Here is a 22899-nt window from a genome sequence, read left to right as displayed (position 1 = left end):
TAGGACGAACAGATGGTCTGTCTTTCGTACTTCTTGTGTCATTTCCAGATATCTGGGCAGCAGTCTGCCTATGTCGAGATGACGTAGCAAACGCCCTTCTTCAGATTTCTTCAAACCCGCCGTGGTAGGCAAGGATATAGTTTGGTTAAGGTAAAATTGTGAGACCACTTTAGGTAAAAAGGAGGGAACCGTGCGAAAATGGATAGCCTCTGAAGTGATTCTCAAAAAGGGATCCTGGCAGGACAGTGCTTGTAGCTCTGAGACGCGGCGTGCTGAACACACCGCCAATAGGAACACCATCTTCAAGGTTAGAGAACGAAGAGACAGACCCCGAAGGGGTCTGAAGGTGGATCCCGCGAGGAAATCCAAAACAAGGTTGAGGTTCCACAAAGGCACTGGCCACTTCAGTGGCGGACGAATGTGCTTGACTCCTTTCAGGAAGCGAGAAACATCTGGGTGTTTGGCAATGGTCTTGCCATCCCTCCTGGGACCATAGCAAGACAGCGCAGCCACCTGAACCTTGATGGAGCTGAGGGAGAAACCCTTCTGAAGTCCATCTTGCAGGAAATCCAACACAATAGGGATCGTGGTCGCATGTAGATTGCTGCCATGAGTGTTGCACCATGCCTCGAATACTCTCCAGATCCTTACGTAGGTGAGAGAAGTGGAAAACTTGCGAGCTCGGAGGAGTGTATCTATCACAGGCTCCGAGTAACCTCTTTTCTTCAGTCTAGCCCTCTCAATGGCCAGACCGTAAGAGAGAATTGAGCTGGATCCTCGTGGAGTATGGGACCTTGACGTAAAAGGTCCCGGAGAGGAGGCAGGGGAAGAGGCTCCCCTGCCAGTAGTCTTCTCATGTCCGCGTACCAGGGTCTTCTTGGCCAGTCTGGTGCCACTAGAAGAACTAGGCCCCGGTGTTTCTGAATCTTGTGGATGATGGCGCCCAGCAGAGGCCACGGAGGAAAGGCGTATAGCAGAGTCCCTGGAGGCCATGGCTGAACCAGGGCATCGATTCCGTGTGAGAACGGGTCGCGCTTGCGGCTGAAGTATCTGGGTACTTGAGCATTGGACTTGTCCGCCAGTAAATCCATGTCCGGAATCCCCCAGTGATCTACAATCATCTGGAAGACTGTGGGTGACAGCTGCCACTCTCCCGGATTTAGACTTTCTCTGCTGAGGAAGTCTGCCGTGGTGTTGTCCTTCCCGGCAATGTGGACGGCGGAGATGTCCTGAAGATTCGCCTCTGCCCAAACCATCAGTGGGGCGATCTCCAGAGATACTTGTCGGCTTCTGGTTCCGCCCTGACGGTTGATGTATGCCACCGTGGTAGCGTTGTCGGACATCACTCTGACTGCTCTGTTCTTCAGTTTGTGAGCAAATCGAAGGCATGCCAATCGGACTGCCCGAGCCTCTAGACGGTTGATGTTCCACGCTGCTCAGGCTGGCATCTGTGGTGAGCAGAGTCCACGTGGGGGAGGACATCCTCGACCCCTTGCTCATGTGGTCGGACTGCAGCCACCACCGTAACTGTGTCCGGACTCTGGCAGGCAGAGGCAGGTGCGTGGAATAGTTCCGTAGACGAGAGCTCCAGCGAGAGAGCAGGGAGTGTTGTAGAGGTCTCATATGGGCCCTTGTCCAGGGTGGATGCCATGAGACCGAGAACCTGCAGATAATCCCAAGCTACGGGCCGACTGGTGCCCATCAAGTACTGGATACGCGTCTGACGTTTTAACCTTCTCTTGGTAGTGAGACTGACTGTGACTGCCTGGGTGTCGAACTGTACTCCCAGGTATTCCAGTGACTGGGAAGGCTGAAGGCAACTCTTGCTGAGGTTGATCACCCAGCCCAAGCTTTCCAGAAGGGCGATCACTCTGTCGGTTGTCCGATGGCTCTCCTCTCGTGATTTCACCCTGATCAGCCAATCGTCTAGGTAGGGATGGACCAGAATTCCTTCCCGTCTGAGAGCCGCTGCTACCACGACAACCACCTTGGTGAAGGTCCGCGGTGACGTGGCCAATCCGAAGGGCAGAGCCCGGAACTGGAAGTGGTGAGCCAGAACCTTGAAGCGTAGGTAGCGCTGATGATCCGGATGGATCGGGATATGCAGGTAGGCTTCCGACAAGTCTAATGCCGTGAGGAATTCTCCTGGCTGTACTGCGGTCTTGACGGAGCGCAGAGTTTCCATGCGAAACCTCGGGACCCGTAAGTATCGATTGACTGACTTGAGGTCCAGCACAGGCCGAAAGGTGCCCCCTTTCTTGGGTACCATGAAATAAATGGAATAGTGTCCAGAATTCACTTCCCAGGCAGGTACTGGGATGATGGCTTTCAAGGACAGGAGCCTCGCCAAGGTAGCTTCCAATGCCGCCTTCTTGTGTATGGGACATGAAGATTCCACAAACTTGTCCGGAGGGAGATGATGAAAGTCCAGATAATACCCCTCTCGGATGATGGCGAGGACCCACTGGTCCGAAGTAATCTCGACCCATCTGCGGTAGAAGAGGGTTAACCTGCCCCCTATGGCTCCGTCCCCCAGATGAATCGGCGGATTCTCATTGTGAGGCGCGGCCGGGACCTGAGCCCGCACCTCCTCCCCTCTTGCGCTGCTTGGTGCGAAAGGACTGATTCCTGGCCTGAGGACGAGGTGCCTGGTAGCGACTCCTGTAGGGAACGAAGCGCTGTGAACTCCTGCTCCTGGAGGGCCTTGGAAAGGCGCGCTGGCTCCTTCTGAACCGATCTTCCGGCAGTCTAGGCACTGGAGAGGCGCCCCATGTATTGGCCAGTTTATCACGGTCGCTGCCAAATAGGAAAGAGCCCTTAAAGGGCAATCTGGTGAGGCATGTCTTTGAAGGCGCATCAGCTGACCATTTCCGGATCCAGAGCTGCGTCCTGGCGGCTACGGAGGATGAGATCCCCTTGGCTGTTGTCCGGACTAGATCTGATGCAGCATCCGTGAGGAACGAGAGAGCGGACTCCATGTCAGCTGCTGGAGCGTTGTTCCTGACCTGTGACAAACAGGCACGCGTCACCACTGTGCAGCAGGTTGCAATCCGCAAAGAGAGAGCTGCCACCTCAAAGGTCTGTTTCAGAATGGCGTCCAGTCGCCGGTCATGAGGCTCCTTGAGGGCCGTCCCCCCTTCAACTGGAATAGTAGTGCGCTTGACCACAGCGCTAATCAAGGCGTCAACCTGAGGGCACGCCAGCAGGTCCTGGATAGCCGGTGCCAATGGGTACATGCCCGTCAGGGCCCGGCCCCCTTTGAAGGAAGCCGCTGGTGCCGCCCATTCTAAATCTATCAGTTGTTGTGCTGCTTGCAAGAATGGAAAATGGCGGGCTGTAGGACGAAGACCTTCCAGCAGGGGGTTCTGCGCAGAGGGTACCGTAGCACTAGGACCTGTAATATCCAACTCCGCCAGACACTGAGACACCAGGTCGGAGAGATCCTCCTTAGGGAAGAACCGCCTCATGGTTCTATATGGCTCAATCCCTGGGGGAAGTTCCCCCTCGTCCGGGAGTTCGGACTCGTCCAGTGAAAACTCCTGGTCTGACTGATCTGGGCTGTCCAGCAGTGGGAGGTCCCGCTCACGATAAGGGCGTGAGGGTCCAGGAACAGGATCCGCAGCAGCCGCCACCGCAGCAGCCGCCGCAGTCGCAGCCACCGCAGGAACAACAGGAACAGCAGGAACTGCAGGGCCTGGACGGGAAGCCGTTTGCATCTGTACAAAGGCATGAATCCCCCTAAAGAGATCCACCCAGGAAATTGAAGCAGCCTCTAATCGCCGGGGTACAAGATCCCCCGGGATTCCCGATTGGTCGAGACTGCCCGCTAAATCCGGGGTAGCCCCTGGGGAACTGTCAGCAAATCGTGGCTGAGACTGGTCCTGGCCCGAGGGTCCCACGGCCTCACATTGGGCACATAGGCTCTTCACTGTGCGTGGCTCGAAGCTGGCATGCAGAGCAGAGGCCGAGGGCTTTAATGCCGGAGGCAGGCGGCGCCCCCGCTGAAGACGCTGAGGCGTTCTGTTCCATTGAAAAGTATGCGCTGAATGAAAAGCGGCCATAATATACGCTTAAGAGAACAGGCGCACAATAATAATATGCGGCAGCAATATGCGCTTAATACAACAGGCGCTCAATAATATGCGGCAGCAATATGCGCTTAATACAACAGGCGCTTAATAATATGCGGCAGCTATGTACGCGTAATAGAACAGGCGCTTAAGAAGAATATGCGGCAGCAATATAAACAACAAGCGCATAGCCATCTGCGGCTAACAATATACGCTAAATGATATGCAATACGCTCTCAGCAATAGGCGGTCATGAATACACGCTCAATTGTATGCAATATGCTCTCAGCTATAAGCGGTTAGCAATACACGCTCAGTGGTATTCAATATGCTCTCAGCTATAAGCGGTTAGCAATACACGCTCAATGGTATTCAATACGCTCTCAGCAATAAGCGGTTAGCAATACAGGCTCAATGGTATGCAATATGCTCTCAGTAATAAGGCAATATACGCACAATAAGGAATATAATATGCGCTTAGTCATAGAGCTGCACCTATTACGGGCGCTCAATACCTGAACAAGGCCCACAAAATGGCGCCCTCCACGGCGTGCCACGCCGCCGATCCTCTGTTCCTCGGAGACCAGAAATAAGAGATGTACGCCTTACCTGATCCTCGGCGCTTCCCGGCTGGAACCCGGGCGGTCTCCGGCTGCGGGGGGAGAGGGCAAGTACCTTCACCGCCGGGACCGAGGCGCCTCGTATGCCTCACCCGAACCTCGCCCGGGGGCTATGTCCCTGCCGCGATTCAGCCACCGGACCGAGGACTTAAACCTCCGGGGGATCACGGAAATCACCCCGGGAAACTCTACTGGGGGAGGGACCTTAGGGTATCACCGCAGGAGTGCGGGGCTCGATGTTGTAGAAGTTGTAGTTGAAAGAAAGTAGAAAGTAGAAAATAGAAAGTAGATTTGGAAAACACGCTCAGCGAGCGTGCAGGCTCTCCAAACTGCTTTGGAGACGGAAATTACTAATATATACGGGGGTATATATACACCCGTGCTGACGTCAGATCCATCTCCAACTGCTAGCACGCGGATACTATACCCATTCGTTCTGAGTCCATCTGGCTACACGCCAGGAAAAAGTAAATTATTCCTTACCTGCTAATTTTCGTTCCTGTAGTACCAAGGATCAGTCCAGACGGTGGGTTATGTCCCCCGTCCAGCAGATGGAGTCAGAACATACTTCGAGGGACGTCACCAGTATAAGCCAGTGCTCCCTCTGCTGGAGCTCAGTACCACGTATAGCAAAGCCCAAAGAGCCAAGAAGGATTTGAATCAAGTTACTTAACATACCTGAAAAACAGGAACGAACCATAGAGAATAATAATAAACCGCCAACGAGCGGTAAGGCACCCAACTTGTAGGGAGGTGTGAGACAGAGATAAGAAAAAACAAAGACTGAACATATCGACAGGCATCAGACCCGAGCAGAAGCAAAAGATCCCAAAGAGGTGGGCGTCTGGACTGATCCTTGGTACTACAGGAACGAAAATTAGCAGGTAAGGAATAATTTTCTTTTCCCTGTACGTACCAGGATCAGTCCAGACGGTGGGATGTACCAAAGCTTCCCTAAACCGGGTGGGCCCCTGAAAGCCCTGCTCGGAGGACCTGGCCACCAAAGTGTCCCATGGAGGACGACGCCAGGTGTAGTCGATAATGTCGTGAAAAGGTATGCAGCGACTTCCACGTTGCTGCACGGCAGATCTCCTGGGAGGAGACGGAACGAGATTCCGCCCATGACGCCGCTTGGGAGCGGGTTGAGTGAGCGATAACCCCGCTAGGAGGAATCCGGCCTGCACCAATGTAGGATACCGAGATAGCTTCTTTAAGCCATCGTGCGATCGTTGTCTTCGAGGCTTGGCACCCCTTCTTCGGACCGGACCAGAGAACGAAGAGATGATCGGAGAGCCGGAAATCATTGGTCACCTCCAGATAGTGACGCAATGTGCGTTTGACATCCAAAAGACGAAGAGCCCGGGGCTCGCTGGGTCCAAAGGACGGAAGTTCTACCGTCTGATTCAAGTGAAAAGACGAGACTACCTTTGGAAGAAAAGAAGGTACGGTGCGCAGGGAGACTCCTGAATCCGTGAACCTGAGATAAGGCTCCCTGCAGGACAAAGCTTGTAACTCCGAGACACGATGCGCGGAGCAAATAGCCACAAGGAAGACCGCCTTCAGAGTCAGATCCTTGAGGGTCGCTCCACGGATCGGTTCGAAAGGCGCCCCTGCCAAGGCTCGAAGCACCAGGTTGAGGCTCCAGGAGGGACAAGGATCCCGTACAGGAGGACGTACATGCTTGACCCCCTTGAGGAAGCGGGCAACGTCCGGTTGCAGGAGAAGAGAGCCATCCGCTCGCACGAAAGAATTCAGGGCCGCCACCTGGACTCGCAAGGAATTATAGGCGAGTCCCTTATCCAGACCATCTTGAAGGAACTGCAGAATCGACGGAACCGACGCCTCCGTGGGTCGGATCCCCCTGGAAGAGCACCAGACGTCGAAAGTTCTCCAAACTCGTACATAAGCAACAGAAGTAGAGGACTTCCGGGCCCGTAGCATAGTAGAAACTACCGCCTCAGGGTAGCCCCTGCGTCGAAGGCGGCGCCGTTCAAAAGCCATGCCGCAAGACAGAAGAGTTCGGCCTGGTCGAAATATACTGGACTCTGGCGCAGTAGCCGAGGAAGATGACCTTGTCCACGCCGCGACCGGAGACCTGCGCGACCGGCGCCGGAGCCCCACCGGGGGAAGGTCAGGTCAGTACACGGCCTCCCCACCCGGGGGACCCCAACGCCAGCCGCGTGCGCCGAGGCCCAAAGCCATAGGAGGAAACGCGGCGAAAAACGAATAAAACAAACCCGCGAAACGCGACAAGGCCCGCCCTCAACCAGAAGCCAGCCAACCAGCTACAGCCCGGCTGGGCTTTAAAGCTAGGCTGCAGGCGCCATTTCGCCCCTTGTCCACGCCGCGACCGGAGACCTGCGCGACCGGCGCCGGAGCCCCACCGGGGGAAGGTCAGGTCAGTACACGGCCTCCCCACCCGGGGGACCCCAACGCCAGCCGCGTGCGCCGAGGCCCAAAGCCATAGGAGGAAACGCGGCGAAAAACGAATAAAACAAACCCGCGAAACGCGACAAGGCCCGCCCTCAACCAGAAGCCAGCCAACCAGCTACAGCCCGGCTAGGCTTTAACTGCACACCCTACTAGGCGTCACGCGCCGAGCGTCGCGCGCCGAAGGAGCACGACAAAGGGGCCTGCCCCTTTGTGTGCCCCTTCGTGCGCACCTGAATAGCAGCAGAACCACGATTCTCGTATTGGCAGCCATTATACTCCTCCTGCCCCACCATCCCACGATACTCCCTCAGCCCAGGTCGGCCTCCCTGCGCAGTCGGCGTCGGCCCCTGGAATCTCGCAACTAAGGGGCCATAGAAGCAACCGTCGCTACTTTCCATCAACTACCCCACCCTCTCCTTATAAGCGCTAACCCATTCCAGCTTCTATCCTTTACCCAGCCACTCCAGCATTCATCCAGTCACCCCAGCATCCAGCCTCTCCAGCATTCATCCAGTCACCCCAGCATCCAGCCTCTCCAGCATCCAGCATTCATCCAGCCTCTCCAGCATCCAGCATTCATCCAGTCACCCCAGCATCCAGCCTCTCCAGCATTCATCCAGTCACCCCAGCATCCAGCCTCTCCAGCATCCAGCATTCATCCAGCCTCTCCAGCATCCAGCATTCATCCAGTCACCCCAGCATCCAGCCTCTCCAGCATTCATCCAGTCACCCCAGCATCCAGCCTCTCCAGCATCCAGCATTCATCCAGCCTCTCCAGCATCCAGCATTCATCCAGTCACCCCAGCATCCAGCCTCTCCAGCATCCAGCATTCATCCAGCCTCTCCAGCATCCAGCATTCATCCAGTCACCCCAGCATCCAGCCTCTCCAGCATCCAGCATTCATCCAGCCTCTCCAGCATCCAGCATTCATCCAGCCTCTCCAGCATCCAGCCTCTCCAGCATCCAGCATTCATCCAGTCACCCCAGCATCCAGCCTCTCCAGCATCCAGCATTCATCCAGCCTCTCCAGCATCCAGCATTCATCCAGCCTCTCCAGCATCCAGCATTCATTCAGTCACCCCAGCATCCAGCCTCTCCAGCATCCAGCATTCATCCAGTCACCCCAGCATCCAGCCTCTCCAGCATCCAGCATTCATCCAGCCACTCCAGCATCCAGCATCAACCTACATCCAAAAAAGACATTAACATGCTACAAACCTTCTCCATTCCGATTATCCCTCGCTCAATCCCCATCAGAGCTAACGCACCATTACTCAATCTACGCTCAAAGAGATCTCTGATTCCAATCATGATCTCCCCAATAACACAATTCCTAGGTCTATCCTTAATAACCTTAAGCCTTCTAAACTCACAGTCACTCTCAAAAAAATCTCACTTGCTCAACGACCATCTCCTAGACTCTCAACCGGACATTTGTGCCATTACCGAAACATGGCTGAAAAACACTGATACAGCCATAATCAACCAACTACCAATACAACATTATGACGTCTTCTCTATCCCCAGACCTAAAAAAAGAGGGGGTGGAATAATGTTAATCACAAAAAAAGAATTAAGACTAACTCAACAAGCCTTCAAATCTACGACTAAATTAGAAATCGGATTATTCAAATCCTCCCAACTCCAAATCTGCCTTATTTACGCCCCCCCAGGGCTCCTAGAAGCCGACCCCTCTCCACTCATCGAAATTATAGCCAAACATATCGACTCCATCTTACCCGCTATCATTTTAGGAGATTTCAACATCCATGTTGATTCTCCCTCCCCATCTTCCAATTGCGAAGCCCTACTTTCCTCCTTCCAGGCTATGGGATTCAATCAAATCATAAATAATCCCACCCACAAGGCAGGCCACACGCTTGACCTGATATTCACTAATGAAACCATCTCGCCCATCTCCCCACCTTCCTGCTCCCCCATCCCCTGGTCAGACCACTCGTTGATAGTTACAAAACTAGTCATTAATCAAAAACAGACCCCTGTTGCTTCCAAATCCTCCATCCAATTCAGGAAACCTTGTTCAATGGACGCACTCAACAACAGCCTTGCCAAAGACCTATCCAAACTGGACTTCACAGATGCTGATACCGCAATTAATTCCTGGCAAACAATCACACACGCAGTAGCAAACTCAATTTGCCCATTATCCTCAAAAATTATCAACCCAGCACGCTCGAACAAAAAACCCTGGTTCTCTACGGAATTAAGAAAACTCAAACAAGACCTACAACACAAGGAACTACGCTGGCGGAAAGACCCCTCCCCCACATCATTGGCTACTTACAAAACAGCAATGAGCTTCTACAGAACATCGATCACCCACACCAAACGAGATTTTTATGCCAAAAAAATACACGGTTTCCTATACGACCCGAAAACGCTCTTCTCATATGTGGCAGCCCTCACCACTCCCACTTCCCCTACCTTCTCAGAAGAAGAAGCCCAAAACAAATCTACAGAGTTGGCGATTTTCTTTGACAACAAAGTCAAAAACCTACTTGGCCCACTGGCAACATCCAACAAATCATCAATAGCCTTACAACCCCCCAGCCAAACTCCTAGCCAAAATCCATCCTCTACTATTCTTAAACAGACGCTAGTATCTCTTGAACCTACATCATCCCTGGAAATAGAATCGATTATCAAGAAAATGAAACCCTCATCTCACCCTCTAGACCAAATACCAACCAAACTTCTCCTCACCATTCCTAACACCATTGCCAGATCTCTGGCAGACATCATAAATTGTTCCCTCAATCAAGGATCTGTCCCTGACTCCTTAAAAATTGCTTCGCTGAAACCCTTACTAAAAAAACCCAATCTGGACCCAGCCAACCCAGCAAATTTCCGCCCCATCGCAAACCTACCTTTTATAGCTAAAATAATGGAAAAACTTGTCAACTTCCGTCTCACCAACTACTTGGACTCCCACAATATCTTATACCCTTCTCAATTCGGTTTCAGGAAACGCCTAAACACAGAATCCCTCCTTCTTTCTTTAACGGACACCATCCTGATGGGCCTTGACAAGGGACAATCTTACCTCCTAGCCCTACTCGATATTTCTGCGGCGTTTGACACGGTAAATCACGACATCCTCATCAGCCGTCTAATGGAAATAGGCATCTCTGGCTCTGCACTGCTCTGGTTTAAATCCTTTCTGAACAACAGGCACTACAAAGTTAAAATAAACGACAAAGAATCCCACCCCGTCCCATCAAAACAAGGAGTACCACAGGGCTCTTCTCTGTCCCCTACCCTGTTTAACATATACCTACTTCCTTTATGCCAGCTGCTCAATAGCCTCAACCTCACCCATTTTATATACGCAGACGATGTGCAAATCATAATCCCCATCTCGGACCCCATCTCCTCAACTCTAAATTTCTGGAACGACTGCCTACATGCCATCAACCAGCTTCTCACGAATCTCAACCTGGTCCTAAATACGTCCAAAACGGAACTCCTGGTTATCTCCCCTAGCGATAACCACCCCTTCACTAATAACACAATAACCCCACTAGCAAGCCATGTCAGAGACCTTGGGGCCACCCTTGACTCCAGAATGAATTTCAAAAAATTCATTAACGCTACAACTAAAGAATGTTTCTTCAAGCTACAGGTCCTGAAGCATCTAAGACCGCTCTTACACTTCCAGGATTTCCGTTCTGTGCTTCAAGCAATACTGTTTTCAAAGATTGACTATTGCAACGCTCTTCTACTCGGTCTCCCCGCCTCTTCGACCAAACCTCTACAGATGCTGCAAAACGCAGCAGCCAGGATCCTTACAAACACACGGCGCAAGGACCACATCACACCTATCCTAAAAATCTTACATTGGCTTCCTATTCAACATAGAATACTGTTCAAAGCTCTCACTATCATCCACAAATCGGTCTACCAACAATCCTCTCTCCAACTCACCTTCCCTCTGGAACTACTTACATCTTCAAGACCAATAAGAACTGCCTACAAAAGTAAGCTCAAGGCCCCTCCCAACAAATCATCAGTTCACAACTCCATCCACAAGCGAGCTTTTTCAACAGCAGGTCCCCTACATTGGAATTCGCTTCCTCAAGACTTACGCCAGGAACAATGCCATTTAACCTTCAGAAAAAAACTTAAAACCTGGCTGTTCACACAAGCCTATCGTTGAAGGATTCCATATTAACCAACTCTCTCTCACCCTCCAACCCACCCCTCTCCCTCCCCGCACTCCCAAACTTTTTTCCCTTTTCCACTCGCAACCTCAACCCACCCTTTTCCCTCACCCCCGCCACCCCTCCCATCTGACATAACATGTATATTCCAGCTGTATATATTCCATATATATATATTTCCATGTATATTTCCGCTGATTATAATCCATGTTTCTGTATTATTAATTTATTGTTTTATGTTAATTTATAGTTTGTAATTTTGTTAACTTATTGTTCAATTACTTAATTCTGTCCTATCTTCCGACATCCATGTTTTTACTCTCCCTGTTTTAATGTAACTTCTCTTTTCCACTTATACGTTAATTGATTTTTCCCCTTGTTCTAATGTAAACCGGTACGATAAGACCTGGTCTTGAGTGTCGGTATAGTAAAAGAAGTTAAATAAAATAAATAAATAATGTGCGGGGAGCTGTCGCCAAGCCGAACGGCAGGGCCGTGAATTGGAAGTGTTGACCCAGAATCTTGAAGCGGAGATAACGACGATGCGCGGGCAGGATGGGGATGTGTAGGTAGGCCTCCGTCAGATCCAGGGAGGCCAGAAATTCCCCCCTGTGGACCGCCGCAATGACGGATCGCAGGGTCTCCATGCGGAACCGGCTGACTCGCAGAGACTTGTTGACTTCCTTGAGATCGAGGATGGGGCGAGAGGAACCGTCCTTCTTTGGTACGACGAAGTAGATGGAATAGTGACCCAAGCCCACCTCGCCGCAGGGGACGGTGGAGATGGCCCCTATGCTTAGTAGCCGATCCAGGGTTTGTTGCACCGCCGCCCTCTTGAGATCCGAGCCACAAGGAGAGAAGAGGAACCGGTCCCTGGGAGGACGGACAAATTCCAATGCGTAACCGTGCCTTATGGTGTCCAGGACCCACTGGTCTGCGGATATCCTTACCCACTCCTCGTAGAAGTCCGCTAGCCGACCCCCAATCCTGGGAGTGGAGGAGTGGGCGCAGGTGGCATCATTGGGACGACTTAGGCGGGGGGTTACCCTGGCCGGAGCCGTCCCGCGAGGGCCGTCGGCCTCGAAAGGACCGAGTCCACGTCTGGGGTCTGGAAGAGCCAGCACGGGCCCCAGACTGCCTGTAAGACCTATGGCGCCTCTGCGCTCTGGTTCTGGTCCGGGTAGAAGCAAATGCCCTGGAAGGTCGATGTCTATCTTCCAGGAGCCGGTGGACTGCATTCTCCCCGAGCGACTTAATGAGTTGGTCCAGGTCATCTCCAAAGAGAAACTTGCCCCGGAACGGCAAGGAGCCCAAGCTCGACTTAGAGGAGGCATCCGCTGCCCAATTTCGTAACCAGAGCAGCCGCCGGGCCGCCACCACCGATACCATGGACCGCGCCTGAACTCGGAAGAGGTCATAGAGAGCATCGGCCCCATAGGCTATGGCGGACTCCAAGCGGTCAGCTTGCGCGGCTTCCCCTGGAGGTAACGACTGCGAAGTGAGTAGTTGTTGGACCCACCGAAGACTGGCCCGCTGGGCCAGCGAGGTACACATAACCGCCCGCATACCCAAGGCGGAAACTTCAAAAACTCTCTTTAGGAAGACCTCCAGCTTGCGATCCTGCGTATCCCGGAGCGCCGTGCCGCCCGTGACCGGGATCGTCGTCCTCTTGGTGACCGCCGAAACGGCCGAATCTACCTTGGGAACCTTGATGAGGTCCAAGAAGTCTTCTGGCAGTGGATACAACTTTTCCATGGCCCGCGTAACCTTCAGCGATGCTTCAGGAGCGTCCCATTCCCTGGTGAGGAGCTGCAGGAAGGACTCATGGATGGGAAAAGCTCGAGGCCTGGGACAAAGAGCGGCGAGGACCGGGTCCCCCTTCCTGGACGATGTGACGACTGCGGGCGCCACCGGGAGCGGCGGATCCGAAGGGGGATCAAGGTCCAGTTCTTGAAGGATGTGCTGGATCAGCTCATCCCTCTGGAAAATCCGGAGAGCCAGCGGGTCGTCCCCTTCGGGTGGCAAATCCGCCAGCACAGAGTCCAGCGGGTCCGGGGAGGCTCCCCCTGGTGGAGAAGCCGCTCCTGCACCTCCCGTGGGAACCTGAGAGCGAGGAAGCGGACCCGGGGCCCCTGACACCGAGCCCACCAGGTCGGGGGGCGCACCAGGGTGGGCCGAGGAAACCCGAGGGGTTTTGGCCGGAGGAGGATCTGGGGGAATGCCCCCGGGGACCCCCAACCCCTGCAGGTACGCACTATGCATCAGCAGGATAAACTCAGGCGAGAAACGCGGCAGGCTGGGAGGGGGGCCTGAGGAAGGGACCTCCAGTGCCTCTGGGACTGGACAGCCCCCCTCCGGGGATAAATTCGGAGGGGAGACCTCCCGAAAATCCCTCCACTCTGAGGCCGCATCGGCAGCAACACTGCGCTGCCCATCCAACATGGCCGCCGTTCCCGCCAATGGCGGCGAAGTGGCCGGCCCGCGCCGCCCGTGCCGGGGGGAGGGGAGAAATGAAAAAGACGCGAGAGGCTGCGAGGTGCCTTCCCCACCCGGGAGATACCTCGTGCAGATCCCCTCCCTCGAAATCCGGGACCCCGGCTCGCCGCAGGCCGCACATCGAGACGGCCGCGGCATGATCAAAGAAAAACCGGGGAAGGCAGCAAACACCTCGGGGGGGGGGGCCCTGAAGGCAGAAAAAAGTTGCCGCGGGGGGGCCGGAGGGCCAACACAACCCGCCGAAGAAAAATCCTGTAGCGCCGAGCAGCCCCGACAAGCCGCAAGAAAAACCCCGCGAAAAGCCGCTGGGCCGCCTCCCACCACGTGGCGAGACCGGCACCACCAGCAGCCACGGGGGAGCAGGCCGCTGCTGAAACACACAAGAAAAATCCCCTGAAAAAGAAGATTCACAAAGAAATACCCCTAAACTTACCAAACCGCAAGGGAGGAAGCAAGCCGAGGAGACAGAGAAAGAAGACACGCCTCCAAAGCTGGGGCACTTTTTTTTTTTTTTTTTTTTTGTATACCAACTTTAACTTGATTCAAAATAGGCAAAAATACATGACAGGAGAAAGATAAGAAAGAAAAGAACCTAAAACCCTGTCAGTCTGGGGGAGCTGTGGAATCCCCCAACTCTCATCTGCTGGAGTCAGAAAGATACTGAGCTCCAGCAGAGGGAGCACTGGCTTATACTGGTGACGTCCCTCGAAGTCTGTTCTGACTCCATCTGCTGGACGGGGGACATAACCCACCGTCTGGACTGATCCTGGTACGTACAGGGAAATAAAGATTTCTCACGGATTATGGGACATATAACATCCAGCAGGGATAAGAAGTCCATTACCTGCTATTAATTAAGTTGACTTTAGGAATAGCCACTGCTATTATTAGCAACAGTAGCACGGCACAGACTTAGTTTTTGGATACTTGCCAGGTTCTTATGGCCTGGATTGGCCACTGTTGGAAACAGGATTCTGGGCTTGATGGACCCTTGGTCTGACCCAGTATGGCATGTTCTTATGTTCTTAGGGTGACTGACAAAAGTTTAATAATGTGCAGCTAGGGGCTGTAACATGCAGGACCATGCCCAAGAACAGTGTAGCTTCACTGAATCCTGCTAAGGAAAACCTGAGAATGGAGATATTACTTACCTGATAATTTTGTTTTCCTTAGTGTAGATAGATGGACTCAGGACCAATGGGTTATGCTCCCCTGCCAGCAGATGGAGATGGAGTCAGATTTCAAAGCTGACATCACCTTATATATAGTCCCTGCACTGACCTCAACCCTTCAGTCTCTTCAAAAGCCACTGTGGACAAACTATTGAAAAAAACAATTTAAAATATGATTAAAAACGGATACCCATTACTGTACTCAACCAATCATAAACACTGAAGCCCAGTAAGAATATAGATACCCTGATCTAGGGACTGGATGATGGCTTACCCGTAATCTATTGGATTCGATATCCACTCCACGGGCAAAACCTTGGCACCATTCTTGGGCAACTGTGGGCGGGATGCTGAGTCCATCTGTCTACACTAAGGAAAACAAAAGTATCAGGTAAGTAACTTCTCCATTTCCTAGCATGTAGCCAGATGGATTCAGGACCAATGGGATGTACAAAAGCTACTCCCGATTGGGGCGGGAGGCTACCTGTGGTCCAGTTAACACCACCCTTGCAAAGGCTGAATCCTCTCGGGCCTTTATGTCCAGGCGATAGAACCTGGAGAAGGTGTGCAAGGAGGACCATGTCGCCACTCAGCAGATATCGAGGGGAGACAGCAGTCTAGCTTCTGCCCATGAGATTGCCTGAGCCCTAGCGGAATGAGCTTTAACCTGAGAAGGTAATGGCTTTCCCGCCTCCACGCAGGTGCCAGTGACCACCTCCTTAATCCAGCGAGCTATGGTAGCCCGCGAAACTGGTTCACCCCGCTTCCTTCCACCATAAAGGACAAACAGGCGGTCCATCTTTCGGACCGGTTCTAAAACTTCCATATACCGTACCAAAAGTCTACTGACATTCAAATGACAGAGGACGCGGTATTCTTCCACATCCTTGTGCTTATCTAGGAATGGCAACGAAATGGACCAATTCAAATGAAACTTCGAATCTACCGTATTTTCTGGCGTATAAGACGAGTTTTTAACCCCTGAAAATCTTCTCAAAAGTCAGGGGTCGTCTTATACGCCGGGGGTCGTCTTATAGGGCGAATAATTACCGTATTTTTCGCTCCATAAGACGCACTTTTTTCCCCCAAAAGTGTGGGGGGGGGGGGGGGGAAATGTCTGCGTCTTATGGAGCGAATATAAAAAAAAATAAAAATCTAACAAAACCCCCCACCCTCCTGACCCCCCCAGACCTGCCAAATTAATTTATTGCAACCCCCCACCCTCCTGACCCCTCCAAGACCTGCCAAAAGTCCCTGGTGGTCCAGCGGGGGTCCAGGAGCGGTCCGGGAGCGATCTGCTGGACTTGGGCCGTCGGCTGCCAACAATCAAAATGGTGCCGACGGCCCTTTGTCCTTACTATGTCACTGGGGTCGACCAATGGCAGCGGTAGCACCTGTGACATAGTAAGGGCAAAGGGCCGTCGGCTGCCAGTAATCAAAAAGTTGTAGAAAACTAATTTGGCAGATCTTGTGGAGGGGTCAGGAGGGTGGGGGGTTGTATTTAATTAATTTGGCAGATCTTGGAGGGGTCAGGAGGGTGGGGGTGGTATTTAATTAATTTGGCAGGTCTTGGGGGGGTCAGGAGGGTGGGGGAAGCTGAGGGATTAGTTTTAAAGGGTCGGGGTGGGTTTTTTGTTTATCAGCTCGGGCGCAGCCGATAAAAAAAAACCCGATCGGGCCGGACGAAAAAAAAAAAACACGATGTGAATCAGAACCGGAATCAGAACCGATTCCGGTTCCGATTCACATCTCTATTACCGGTACCTCCTTCTCTGCCTCTCAGATCTCGCACATGCACGTCTGTGCCGCTTCACTGCAGTCCTCAGGAGCGAGATCTGAGAGGCAGAGAAGGAGGTACCGGTAATAGGATACAAGGGTGGGCCAGAGGGATGCGTTACCGCTCTGATAGTCTTGGAGACAGGGAGGGCTAGGCAAGCAGGGAGAGCTGACCAATCCAAGCAGAATTTGTATACAACAACCAGCCAATCGCCGATAAGGTACATCGCTTGCCGTGATTGGCTGGTTGTTGTATACTGGGTACCACATACAGTACGGTTATGTAGTGACACAGAAGGGTAGTCTTATACAGCGAGTATATCCCAAACTCTATATTTTAACTGGAAAAGTTGGGGGTCGTCTTATACGCCCAGTCGTCTTATACGCCGGAAAATATGGTACCTTGGGCAAGAAGTATGGAATGGCACGAAGCTGTAACACTCCTGGAGACATCCAGAGGAACGGTTCCCGACACAATGCCTCTAGTTCAGAGATGCGATGTGCCAAGCACATAGCCACCAGAAAAAACATTTTCAAGGTTAATGAACACAACGAAAGACTGCGCAGTGGCCGAAAGGAGAGACCTGCTAAAAATTCTAAAACTAGATTAAGATTCCACAAGGGAACCAGCCACCATAGGGGTGGCCGGAGGTGCTTCATTTCTTTCAGAAAACAGGCCACGTCTGGATGAGCTGATAGGCAGGTTCCGTTCACCTTGCCCCTGAAACAGGAGAGAGCTGCTAGCTGGACCTTCAAGGAGTTAAGGGTCAAACATTTATTCAAGCCGTTCTGCAAAAATTCTAGAATCAATGGGATTTTGATTGCCTAAGGAGTGACACTGAGCTCTTCGCATCAGGCCTCAAGTACTCTCCAGACCCGCACATACGTTTAGGATGTAGAAAAATTCAGCACGTGGAGTAAGGTGGCAATTACTGTTGCAGAATATCTTTGCTTCATCAAGTGAGCCCTCTCAAGTGCTAGACCATAAGACAGAATAGAGTCAGATCCTCGTGAAGGACCAGTCCCTGCTGTAGCAGGGCCCTGTGCGGTAGGAGGCACGGGGGGGGGGGGGGGGGTTTCTCCACTAGAAGTCTCCGCATGTCCGCATACTGCGGACGCCTGGGCCAGCTATCAGTAGGACTAACCCCCTGGGGGGCTCGATTCTGTGAATGATCCTGCCCAGCAGGGGCCACGGAGGGAAGGGGTATAGCAACTCTTCTTCCAGCCAGGTCTGAAGGAGAGCATCAATCCCCAGGGACCACTGATCTCTTCTGCGACTGAAGAATCGGGGAACCTTCGCACTGTGAGATTCAGCCAGCAGGTCTATGAATGGGAGACTCCAGCTGAAAGGCTGATAATAAACAACGCCCACTCTCCTGTATCCAGACTCTCCCTGCTTAGAAAGTCTGCTCTGACACTGTTTTTTCCTGTAATGTGGGAGGCTGAGATCATCTGTAGATGTATTTCTGCCTATTCCATAAGGAGATCTATCTCCGGTGACACTTTCTGGCTCTTGGTTCCACCCTGGCGGTTGATGTAGGCTACCATCATTGCGTTGTCTGACATTACACGGACCGCTTGACCCTTGAGTCTGTGGCTGAATTGTAGATACGCCAATCTGACTGCCCGGTCTTCCAGGCTGTTGATGTTCCAGAGGGCCTCTTCCTCAGTCCAATGTCCCTGGGCTGTCAGTTCCTGACAGTGAGCTTCCCAGCCTCAGAGGCTCGCATCTGTTGTGAGGACCAGCCAGTTCAGAGAGGCAGGGGTACACCCCTGCTCAGATGAACTTCCTGCAGTCACTACTGGAGCTGAGAGCATACTCTCATCGGTAAGTGGAGGCAAATCAAATAGTCTTGAGACTGCGGGTTCCAACGTGAGAGTAGTGAGCGTTGAAATGGTCACATGTGTGCCCTCGCCCAGGGCACTACCTCCGGGGTTGGCGCCATCAAACCAAGACCTTGAAGATAGCTCCATGCAGTCGGGCATATTGTGCTAATCAACATGCACTTGGGACCAACTTCCTTATCCACATGATCGGAAGGAAGACCTTGCCCTGCTTGGTGTTGAACTGGACTCCCAGATATTCCAAGGATTGGGAGGGCTTGACACTGCTTTTGTCCAGGTTTACGACCCAGTCGAGTTCCTGAAGCAAGGTCATCACCTTGTTGGTCACCCGGAGACTCTCTTCCAAGGATTTAGCCAGGATCAATCAGTCATCCAAGTACGTGTGCACCAGGATTCCCTCTTTTCTCAATGCTGCTGCTACGACCACCATAATCTTGGAAAATGTTCTGGGGGTGGTGGCTAGGGCAAAGGGCAGTGCCCAGAACTGGTAATGGTGACCCAGTACTGCAAAGCATAGAAAACGGTGGTGTTTTTGATGGATTGGAATATGTAGGTAGGCCTCGGATAGGTCCAGGGAGTATAAAATCTCTCCCGATTGTACGGCCATTATCACAGAGCATAGGACTTCCATGCAGAAATCATTCACTCGTAGATGTCAGTTGAGGTCCATGATGGGGCAAAAGGAATCTTCCTTCTTGGGTACGATGAAACAGATGGAATAACGCCTCGTATTTTCCTGGGGTGCAGATAATGCGATTATAGCCCTCATCCTGAGGAGCCTTAAAAGAGTAGTTTCCACTGCCTGCTTCTTGTTCTGGGAGTGGCAAGAAGTCATCATGAATATGTCCCGAGGAGTGCTGTGAAATTCTAGTGCATATCATATGACCTCCAGTACCCATTTGTCCGAAGTGATCTCGACCCACCTCTGGTAGAAGAGGGCCGGTCAACCCCCTATCTCCTCATTCTGAGGGTGAGTCAGCAAAATTTCATTGGGGGGTTTGGGACGAACCTGAACCCGAGCCTGCCTCGCTCTTGGGCTGTCAACTATGAAAGGACTGAAACCTCCCAAAGGGCCGAGACCTCTGAAATGTCAAGTTTCTGTGGGGGCAAAAGCTTTGGGAGCCCATGAATTGACCCCCTCATAGATGAGGGGCATTATAACTGCTTTCTCTTGTTTTCTAGTAGCCGGGGAATTGGAGATTCGCCCCAATTACTGGCCAACTTTTACAATTCGCTTCCGAAAAGGAGTGATCCTTTAAAGGACATCTTTGTAAGATCTACCTTGGAGGTTGCGTCTGCTGGCCAATTCCGCAGCCATAGCTGTCTTCTAGCCACCACCACTGAGGCCACTCCTCTGGCCGAAGTACGGACTAGATCCGAGCCCGTGTCAGCTAAAAAGGCGGTGGTGGATTCCATAACTGCTCTGGAATTCACCTCCGAATCATCCACCTCCTGAGAGAGGAGTAGGCACCAACCAGCTACCAGGGCACAACAAGAAGCAATCTGTAAGCAATCTGCCGAATCCAGTGGGCAAAGAGCTTCTAACGCTCGTCCCCCTTTTAAAACTTGCTTCTGGGGCAACCCATTCTAGGTCAAACAACTCCTGAATGGCTTTCAGTACTGGAAAGTAACAAGAGGCTTTCTGTATGGAAATCAGAATGGGATTCTTATTTGGTTTCATCATAGAGTCCGCCCCAGGAACTCCCAGCATCTTCAGGGTCTGGGAAACCAGGGCTGGCAATTCGTTTCTATGGAAAAACCGCAACATGGTCCGATACGGTTCTAAACCAGGGGGAATTTCCCCATCTTCCAAGGAACCTTCATCCGTGCCGTCCGGGTCCCTGCCAGGAATACCCTCGGTAAGGCAAGGCATGCCTCGAGGTCTGCCGATAGGACTGGGAGAGGGAGGGCTTACTGGCTGATGTTCCATCTGGACACGGGCAACTGAGGTAGAAGACTGCGCCTGTACGAAGGTTGAAGGCCCTGTAAAAAGTCCATCCAAGAGAAGGCAGATGGGGTCCATGCCTAACCCAGGAGTTACTGGGGTAGGTGCCGCTGAATTTCCCTCTCCCATGGATGACCCAGTCCCGGGAGTACTCAGATCCAGGGTACTTCCAGTTAAGACTGTAGCTAACCCATCCTCTCAATCGGGCCGATACAGTAAAAATGCGGGAGAGCGGGCGAGCCACTCTCCTGTGCCCGCGATTCAGTATTTTAATTTATTAAAATTAGACCCGGCGGTAAAAAGAGACGCTAGGGACACTAGCGCGTCCCTAGCACCTCTTTTTTGACAGGAGCGGCGGCTGTCAGCGGGTTTGACAGCCAGCACTCAATTTTGCCGGCGTCAGTTCTCGAGCCCGCTGACAGCCACGGGTTCGGAAAACGGACACCGGCAAAATCGAGCGTCCAGTTTTCAACCCGCAAGCTGCTGCCCATTTCAAATTATTATTTTTTTTTTTTTTTACTTTTTTAAACTTTCGGGACTTCCAACTTAATATCGCCATGATATTAAGTCGGAGGGTGCACAGAAAAGCAGTTTTTACTGCTTTTCTGTGCACTTTCCCGGTGCCCGGAGAAATTAGCCCCTAGGGGCTAATTTCTGAAAGTAAAAGGCTGCACATTTTACTTAGTGAATCGTGCAGGAATACCTAATATTTATTTATTATTTTTATATACCGACATTTGATCTCAATCGAGATATCACACCGGTTTACATTCAGGTACTGTAGGTATTTTTCTATCCCCAGAGGGCTTACAATCTAAATTTGTACCTGAGGCAATGGAGGGTAAAGTGACTTACCCAAGGTCACAAGGAGTGACAGCAGGACTTGAACCCTGGTCTCCTGGTTCATAGTCCAGTGCTCTAACCAGTAGGCTATTCCTCCTCCTTTTAAAGCCATCAACATGCATTTGCATGTTGCGGGTGCTATTAGGTTCGGGGGGGGGGGTGTTGGACGCGCGTTTTCGACGCGCTATTACCCCTTACTGAATAAGGGGTAAAGCTAGCACGTCCAAAAGCCGACTAACAGTGCGCTCCGTCGGAGCTCTGTCGGAGCGCACTGTACTGTATCGTCCTGAATGGGAGGAGCCAGGCTTAGCAAAGTTCAGGGAGGCCAACTCTCCCTGGGCTTCCTCACAGTGCTGACATAAGTTGGAATCCAGGTCAGACTGTGAAGCCCTAATATGACAAGCAGCGCAGAGAGAAAGGCGCTTATGTTTCTTGGCTGCCAGAGCCATTATTGGCAGTAATTGTGTGTTCCGTCAGCTCGTGCTTAAAATCTTATGCTCAGATTTTGGGTGCCTAAGCAAGGCGCTGCGAGGCACACGCACATCCCGTCGCCCAGATTTATCTGTATTCTGCGCTTAATAGATTTTGCGCATATGTACGCACACGGCACATGCGCATAGTTATCGCACTGCACATACCAACGTTCTATGGAGGGCAATACAGCACGCTCAAAGACGCGTGCAAGATGGCGCCGCCACAGCCTACCATGCGGAGTGCCAACCAAGCCTAAATCAGGGTCTAGCCCACCGGGGGCTGCTCAACCCGCTTGGCAGCTCACTTCCCCTTACCCCAATGGGATTGGGAATGACGTCAGTATAGTGCACCGAGCAAGGAGACCGGAGGTAGTCTTACCAAAACCCCTCCAAATGTCTCTGAATCGGGAGGATATTCTCTCTTTTTTTTTTTTTTTAAATTTACCTGGGCTCAATGCTTTCCAGCTGAGTACAGAGACAGCTTCCAGCTCTGGGGGAGGGGGGGCCACTTTGGCTGTTGACGCTGTGCTTGGCTTCCTGCACCTGCTGCCTTTCAGCTGCTTAGCAGGCAAAGTTCATGCCGGGAACAGACTACCAGACCAAGGCACACCTCTGAGGGATCTCGGAAATCGCCTTAGGAACTCTCAACTGGGGGAGGGACCTTCAGATATCACTGCAGGAGAGTGGGGCTCAAATTTTTTTCTCCAATTTAAATGTAGAATTTCTCCTTCCAAAAAGTACAGTAATCCCCATAAGGAGAGGTACATCCACCATCTGCTGGAGATGGAAAAATACTGAAGGGCTGAGGTCACTGCAGAGTGTATCTACGGTGACATCAACTTTGAAATCTGACTCAGTCTCCATCTGCTGGCAGGTAAGCATAACCCATTGGTCCTGAGTCCATCTGGTTAATCACTAGGAAAAGGTATGAGTTTTAAAAAAAAAAAGAACATCCAAGACCCAGAACACATTTGAAAAACCAGAAGATCTCATATACTATATTCTTTAAGTTTTGCAGATGACAGTCACTCAATTATAAACTGC

General features: G+C 52.0%; 1 protein-coding gene across 3 annotated transcripts in view; it reads right to left on the bottom strand.

The window, feature by feature from the left end:
• Positions 1 to 22899, bottom strand: part of VPS9D1 (VPS9 domain containing 1) — a 306602-nt gene that overhangs the window by 111690 nt on the left and 172013 nt on the right. The gene's annotated exons all lie outside the window — the stretch shown is intronic.

This window comes from Rhinatrema bivittatum, chromosome 7, assembly GCF_901001135.1.
Source record: "Rhinatrema bivittatum chromosome 7, aRhiBiv1.1, whole genome shotgun sequence".
NCBI classification, from domain to species: domain Eukaryota; kingdom Metazoa; phylum Chordata; class Amphibia; order Gymnophiona; family Rhinatrematidae; genus Rhinatrema; species Rhinatrema bivittatum.
This window is presented reverse-complemented; position numbering and strand designations above follow the sequence as displayed.